We start from the raw sequence: 9,156 nt of genomic DNA, 5'->3' as shown, positions 1-9,156 counted from the left end.
CCACCCTCATTTTGATAGATTTCACCACCAGGGGTGCAAATGAGACAATGCTTTTCTGTATTGGGACCATGATTTATGTCCTAACTTGTTCACCGGTCCTCATATGGACAATACTTTTCCTTGTTGATGTCTCAAGAAGGGTAGAAATACAAGAACACACACACACACACACACATCATATGAATTCCTCGTAAATGAAGCGCCGCTTGGCTGGCGTCCACTGAAGGGTGCATCAGTTTACACACGTCACGTGTAAGGGCGGCTGATGTTACACTGCTGTCACGCTGGCTTGTAGCGCCAGAAAACCCGATGCTGATAGATTAGTGTGTGTCATGACTAGAGGCGATCGTTGAGCCGTTAATTGTTCATTTATCCCCAGTTGAATGTTCTCAACTCCTTCTTTCGACTGAGTTTGCGGCGCTTCTGCAGGTGGCAGCCCGGTACTGCAATCCTGCTTTTTCTTGAAGACATCCTCAGTATCCAGATGACCGACAATTCACTAAAAGGGGTAAAAAAAAAAAGGATCGTTAAAAACTACGGCAAGCAATTGTTGAATAAATCAAAAAATAGTTTATCACAGCAGTAAATGCAGTGGACTCCTGCAAACCAAGAAACAGTAGATAACCTAAATGAATATTGTTATAATATGTAGAAAACATGACTTTACTAAAATAATGAAAAATTGTACAATGCATTTGCAAATATTGTAATGTCACAAGCATGCAAATACTCTAAAACAGGGGTGTCAAACTCATTTCAGCTCAGGGGCCGCATGGAGGAAAATCTGTGCAAAATCATGGCATTAAAAATAAAAATAAAAAACAGACAACTTCATATTGTTTTCTTTGTCTTACTTTGGCCAAAAATAGAACAAACATATTCTGAAATTATTACAATAAAAACATAGAAAAAAAAATACCAGCAGCGGTAAAGTTTAGATCTATGAAGGAAAGAAGAAGGTGAATGAATGTTTATAACTGAATACATTTACATATGCATAAAAATGTGTTTTCTTTTGTATTATTATTTTTTAATGAATTAAGTAACATTTATGACAACATTTTTTCAAAAAAAAAACAATATAGAATGTGAGATATAACAGGATAATGCATACATTTATCATTTGTTTTTAAAACGCTTACAAAAAAAGTGGAACCCCAAAAATGTACTGTGGTAACCCATTTTTATGACTTGATGGGACCCCATTACACTGATGGAGTATTGGTGCATGCAAAACAGCAGCAGGCGGCTGTGTACTGCGGGACGGTTCTAATACTAATCAAATATCATCCCGGGGGCCATAGATCATTCTTTTTTTCTTTTTTTTTTTTTTTTTTAGTAGTTTCAAGTTTTATTCACAATACCATAGAACAATTACAATACAAGACTTTGACACCCTTGCTCTGAAATGTACGGTATTAATCTGTCCAAATTAAATTTTGCAGATTGTACATCTACATTCACAGCATACCATGATTGTTTTAGGAGCCTGTGTTAAAGCATTAGCCTAGTTTTGGCTATCCCCCGAGAAGAGCTGGACGAAGTGGCTGGGGAGAGGAAAGTCTGGGCTTCCCTGCTTAAGCTGCTGCCCCCGCGACCCGACCTCGGATAAGCGGAAGAAGATGGATGGATGGGATGGTCTTTGCGCTTCATTGCAAACTGCTTCGAAATGAACCAGGCTGTGTGTTTAAGTGAGTTGGAACTGGTTGCAAGCAGCTGTTGAACAGATACGGATCATTTAAGGCTCATTTAGAACAGCTCACTTGAAGGAAGATGTTGTGAGTTGTCCAGTGAAAGGTTGTACAAATACTTTCATGTTAAAATCCTCAATGTTTCAGAAACACAGGCATTCTGCAGATACTCGATACCATACTTGCCAACCTTGAGACCTTCGAATTCGGGAGATTGGAGGGGGGGGCGGGGTTAAGGGTGGAGGAGTATATTTATAGCTAGAATCCACTGAAATTGAAGTATTTCTTATATATATATATATATATATATATATATATATATATATATATATATATATATATATATATATATATATATATATAAATAAAATAAATACTTGACTTTCAGTGAATTATAGCTATATATATATATATATATATATATATATATATATATATATATATAAATAAAATAAATACTTGACTTTCAGTGAATTCTAGCTATATATATATATATATATATATATATATATATATATATATATATATATATATATATATATATATATATATATATAAATAAAATAAATACTTGACTTTCAGTGAATTCTAGCTATATATATATAATATATATATATATATATATATATATATATATATATATATTATATATATATATATATATATATATATATATGTAGCTAGAATTCACTGAAAGTCAAGTGTGTTTGCGGTGTGGGGGGCGGGGTTTAGGTGGGCGGGGTTGGGGGGTGGGGTTTGGTATATTGTAGCCCGGAAGAGTTAGTGCTGCAAGGGATTCTGGGTATTTGTTCTGTTGTGTTTATGTTGTGCTACGGTGCGGATGTTCTCCCGAAATGTGTTTTTCATTCTTGTTTGATGTGGATTCACAGTGTGGCGCATATTTGTAACAGTGTTAAAGTTGTTTATACGGCCACTCTCAGTGTGACCTGTATGGCTGTTGATTAAGTGTGTCTTGCAGTCACTTTCGTGTGTATGCAGAAGCCGCATACAACATGTGACTGGGCCCGCACGCTGTTTGTATGGTGAAAAAAGAGGACGCGTCGACAGGTTGTAGAGGACGCTAAAGGCAGTGCCATCACGGCACACCCTTTAATAGTTGTCCGGGTGAAAATCGGGAGAAATTCGGGAGAATGGTTGCCCCGGGAGATTTTCGGGAGGGGCACTGAAATTCGGGAGTCTCCCGGAAAAATCGGGAGGGTTGGCAAGTATGCCCGATACAGTGGTACAGTGGTTAGCGCTTGTGCATTGCATTGAGAATGTCTTGGGTTAAATCCCCAGGACAAACTCCACACCACTTTCTGTGGTGTGGAGTTTGCATGTTCTCCCCGTGACTGCGTGGGTTCCCTCCGGGTGCCTTGATGTTTTTTTTACAGTGTATTTTTGCTGCTAAAAATGAATTTGGCAGTCATTTACCATCATGTCAATTCATTTTTGAGTAATTTGTAGATAAGTAGCTGCATTTGGAACGCCCCTTTTCATTGCCAGACCGGATGTGGCGCATGTCTTTGTCGCCCTGGTCCATGATTACTTCGAAACTGATATGGTTCACATTATGAGCAAACATTTCATATAAAAAAAATCGCCATTTCTGAACTTCCCTGCTCAAGCTCTTTCAGCATTTCCTCGAGCATCTTGAGGAAAACATCAGGAGAAGAGGACACAAAATAAAATACTAGCGGCTTACTCGTTTTCTCACGTTTTTTTGGCAGGTTGTGACTCAGTCTTTCTCTACTCGAACGTGCTCCTTTAGTTTGAGTCTTTTACTTTTCTTTTTTTTTTTCAATACAAACGCCGGTCGAAACCTTTCTTCGCCAAAGTCAGAATCATTAAAACAATCAAAACATTTTTGGTCATTCTTTCAAATTCCGCATTAAAGTAAGATGATTTGGGATGACGATGCTACCAAACTACAAACTACACAATATGAAATTGCCCCTATTCTTCAGTAGGTGACGTCAGCAGGCTGATGAAGGCCCGCCCACATTTTGGAGCTAAAAAGTGGACGTTCAAAATGTCCTGAAACTCGTTAAAAAATAAGCCTAAAGTCACTACTGAGTCTATTTTGAGAGGAATGTAACCTGTAGACATCACTTTTAGGCCCAGAACTATGAAATAGGTGCCAATGTTGTCCGCATTAGAGGGGCCCTTTAAGCAACGGTTGCCAAAACTCTTAGCAATCAGTCATAAGTTTGCATTGGGGGAAAGTGGACCACTGTCCCACCACAATATTGACAAAAATCACTTCAATGTTTTGCAAAGCTTGTAATATAAAAAGTGCCATTTTTGTTTGCCATTTCCTGTGTTTTTCTTCGAGGTTAATGCCGACTCTCCCTGTCCTTTTTCTCTGCAGCACCATGCAGCGGATCATTCTTGGCCGAGTTGCTGTGTAAGTGAGTTTTTTTTTTGGTCTGTTTTGAATTGAGGCACAAGTCAATGTTCCCGACACTAATTCTGCCTAGCAACAAGAGACATATAAAATCAGACGAAATCTAATTATTGTTATTATTAGAATTTTGCTAGCTTTTTTATATTCATTTATTCTTATTACATATTTAACATAGTATTTACTCAAAAAAAGCATTCTTCAAACAATCATTAGTTGCATTTTTATGGTTTAGATGTGTTTTTTATTTGTATAATTGTTCTTATCTTTACATGGGTTTTTAAAAATATATTGTTATTAGATATTATATTATTTCTGTATAGCTAAATATTTCATGAGCAAGCAATAGCGTTTCTCAAATAGTCTTGCATCAGGGCAGACTTTCATTATTTGTGTTTACACATTAGTATTCATGTTAGAACGATACACAAGCCTGTAGCTAGGTGGCAGCAGTGCTTAGGCTAATGAATTAGACTTAGACTTAGACTTAGACAAACTTTATTGATGCAGAAGGGAAATTGTTCCACACAGTAGCTCAGTTTCAAAGGATGAAAAGAGTAGGATGGAAAGGTTAATGCACACAAGGGCACAAAAAGATAGCAAAAATAAAAGGTGTAAAGTAGACTAAAAATGTACCATAGCAGCAATATAAAATATAACATATATGTAATATTTACATAATATATATACAGTATATAATATATACTGATATATTATATTATTATATTATATTATATTTGTATATATTATATACAATTTAATACATGACAATTAACATGTACAATACAACAATACATGTAACAGCTGCAGAAAGAAAAAAAATGCTGCATAAAATAGACAGTAGATCCAGCAGAAAATATAAATTATAAACAAAGAGCGGTAGCTAACATGGAAGCGGTCAGGTAATAAAAGATAAGTGATAAAATAAAAATAAAAAAACAAGAAAAGTTGGGAATAATACCAAAAATAAAGTAAAATGAAGGAAGTCAAAGGAGGTACTGTGATGTGCTGCCACTCTTTCAGGCGCATACTTGCCAACCTTGAGACCTTCGATTTCGTGGGGGGGGGGGGCGTGGTTGGGGGCGTGGTTAAGAGGGGAGGAGTATATTTACAGCTAGAATTCACCAAGTCAAGTATTTCATATATATATATATATATATATATATATATATATATATATATATATATATATATATATATATATATATATATATATATATAAGAAATACTTGACTTTCAGTGAATTCTAGCTATATATATATATATATATATATATATATATATATATATATATATATATATATATATATATATATATATATACATATATATACATATATATATATATATATATATATATATATATATATATATATATATATATATATATATATATATATATATAAATAAGAGAAATACTTGAATTTCAATGTTCATTTATTTACACATATACACACACATAACACTCATCTACTCATTGTTGAGTTAAGGGTTGAACTGTCCATCCTTGTTCTATTCTCTGTCACTATTTTTCTAACCATGCTGAACACCCTCTCAGTCTCTGATGATGCATTCTGCTTCGTCTCCTTGTTGTGTGCGCAGTTGTGCACTGCACTCTCTAAAAGCCATAGATGTTAATGTCACATATGCATGCACAGCAGATGGCAGTATTGTCCTGTTTAAGAGTGTTTGCTGTTTACGGCAGACGAACTGCTTTACGGTAGACGAAAACACGACTGCTGTAGTTGTGTGTTGTTGCCGCGCTGGGAGGACGTTAATGAAACTGCCTAACAATAAACCCACATAAGAAACCAAGAACTCGCCCTCCATCATTCTACAGTTATAACGTCATTGTGCAGGCACACTGTTTATATTGTGGGAAAGCGGACGTGAAAACAGGCTGTCGACACGTCACTCAGGTCCGCCTGAATTTCGGGAGATTTTCGGGAGAAAATTTGTCCCGGGAGGTTTTCGGGAGAGGCGCTGAATTTCGTGAGTCTCCCGGAAAATCCGGGAGGGTTGGCAAGTATGTTCAGGCGCATCAAAGAAATAAACATTTTTTTTAAATTAAAATCTATTCTTGTTGTGGCTAGCAGAAGTACCGTATTTTTCGGACTATAAGTCGCAGTTTTTTTCATAGTTTGGCCGGGCTCCAGTGCGACTTATATATGTTTTTTCCTTCTTTATTATGCATTTTTGGCAGGTGCGACTTATACTCCGGTGCGACTTATACTGCGAAAAATACGGTAGTAAGTACACAGGAACACGTGTGCGTAGACCAGGGGTCGGCAACCCAAAATGTTGAAAGAGCCATATTGGACCAAAAATACAAAAACAAATCTGTCTGGAGCCGCAAAAAATTAAAAGCCATATTACATACAGATAGTGTGTCATGAGATATAAATTGAATTAAGAGGACTTAAAGGAAACTAAATGACCTCAAATATAGCTACAAATGAGGCATAATGATGCAATATGTACATACAGCTAGCCTAAATAGCATGTTAGCATCGATTAGCTTGCAGTCATGCAGTGACCAAATATGTCTGATTAGCACTCCACACAAGTCAATAACATCAACAAAACTCACCTCTGTGGAAAGTTTGGTGGACAAAATGAGACAGAAAAAGAAGTGGCATAAAACACGTCCTATAAAGTCGGAGAAAGTTATACATGTAAACAAACTAAGGTGAGTTCAAGGACCGCCAAAATTAGTAGGACAAAACGGCGCTCGCCAAATACTCGAATCAGTGAAGCATGTTTAATATAAACAGTGTGCTTTGTAACAATTAGGGAGGTTTGTGTCATGTTTGTCCTCCTACAGAAACCATATTAAAACAAAAAATAGATTTTTTTCCCCTCATTTTTTTCCATTTTTCATACATTTTTTAAAAAGCTCCAGAGAGCCACTAGGGCGGCGCTAAAGAGCCGCATGCGGCTCTAGAGCCGCGGGTTGCCGACCCCTGACGTAGACGAAGGGATGGAGAGGTCTGTGACAGGAATGAAACAAAAAAATGTAGTCGTCAGTGGCATAAATAATGTAACTGTACTCATGTACAGATAAAGGAATGTAAAAAGTACTCAATAATGATTAAATCCAGGGGGTCGGGATAAAATATCCGACCCCAAAGGGGTCGTGACAGGAAATAAATGAGAAGCATTGGCCAATTCACATTATGTCTAATTAGCAGTCTTTCTGTTTGGTTATCATTAATAACTGGCGAGAGTCCTGCTCGCATTAGTTGTACACGTTTAGTACTGCGTAAAATATGCCACAAATGGCATTTTTTGAAAAAAGAAAAAAAAACATTACAAAATTGTTTTATTGCACTGTAAAATACTTTTTGTGTCATGTGAGCTTTTGTGAGCACTTTTTTTTCCACTTTACACACCAACAATGAAGACTTAATAATGCCTTTCTTTTCTCCTGCGTGTCACCTCCCCCACCAGTAACTTGATAGGGTGGGAGATTTAAGTCTTTGGGGGGTAAAAAAAAAAAGAAGGAAAAAAAAAAAGGGGGGGTTGACCACCTGCTTTGTTTGTGATTCAAAATCCGGCAGAAGCATGTTGGTCGCCACGGCTTGTGATGATGTCATCTGTGTGTCAGCCGCCCAATGAATTCCTGTGCTTCCTCATGCCCATGTATGGTCACGCATCCTGCAGGATTATCAGGAAGAAGTTGTGAAATACATATCTCACTTCCTGTCCTGTCTTTAGCAAGAATACGTCCACGTTATGTCACGTCAGGTCTATCGTTTTGTTCTTGTAAGAGCCGTAATTAAGGACCTAATTTACGTTTATGGTTTCCCCCCCCAGACGGGGAATGTTGTGCAATGTATTGGTGACATGCACTATATAGCTCCCATAACTTATGGCCATAAACTACATTAGTTCACTCACTGATAAGAAATGGAGGTCTTTGTTATTGTTAATGATTTAACATACTTCATATACTTTGGAATGAGTGATTTATTTCTATGTTGGGCCAGTGTCCTATACAGAGTAAATAATACCTGTATTTTTTTTATTTACAAGCATGTTTGGCTTGGCATCGAAACTCAGGCAAAATGACAAAAAAATGGTATTGTAATTTTGGTGTGCAAACCTAACACACGGTTTCCAGGACAACAAAGGCTGTAAAAGAAGTCTGACTCTTTAATGGTCGCACGTCAGCCATAAAATTATTGTGGTACATTGGTGCATCATGTCTGAGTAGATAAGGCTTAAAAAATGTCTGGTCGTTTTTACAACAGGCCTGCAAGCGACTGTCTGCATAAAAACAGTCAAGCTACATATTGTGTTTATTTATTGCTTTGTTGAGAGTTTTACTTTTCTTGTTCAAAATTATATCTTTTTAGGGCTATATCAAAATGAACAAGTTAACTCATGCGATTAAAGGCCTACTGAAAGGCGACTTTCTTATTTAAACGGGGATAGCAGGTCCATTCTATGTGTCATACTTGATCATTTCGCGATATTGCCATATTTTTGCTGAAAGGATTTAATAGAGAACATCGACGATAAAGTTTGCAACTTTTGGTCGCTGATAAAAAAGCCTTGCCTGTACCGGAAGTAGCAGACGAGTAGCGTGACGTCACAGGTTGTGGAGCTCCTCACATCTGCACATTGTTTACAATCATGGCCACCAGCAGCGAGAGTGATTCGGACCGAGAAAGCGACGATTTCCCCATTAATTTGAGCGAGGATGAAAGATTTGTGGATGAGGAAAGTGAGAGTGAAGGACTAGAGGGCAGTGGGAGCGATTCAGATAGGGAAGATGCTGTGAGAGGCGGGTGGGACCTGATATTCAGCTGGGAATGACTAAAACAGTAAATAAACACAAGACATATACAGGTAAAAGCCAGTAAATTAGAATATTTTGAAAAACTTGATTTATTTCAGTAATTGCATTCAAAAGGTGTAACTTGTACATTATATTTATTCATTGCACACAGACTGATGCATTCAAATGTTTATTTCATTTAATTTTGATGATTTGAAGTGGCAACAAATGAAAATCCAAAATTCCATGTGTCACAAAATTAGAATATTACTTAAGGC

The sequence above is a fragment of the Nerophis lumbriciformis genome, linkage group LG09, assembly GCF_033978685.3.
Source record: "Nerophis lumbriciformis linkage group LG09, RoL_Nlum_v2.1, whole genome shotgun sequence".
Taxonomy (NCBI): domain Eukaryota; kingdom Metazoa; phylum Chordata; class Actinopteri; order Syngnathiformes; family Syngnathidae; genus Nerophis; species Nerophis lumbriciformis.
The sequence above is the reverse complement of the archived record's forward strand: the minus strand, read 5'-3'. Positions refer to the sequence as shown.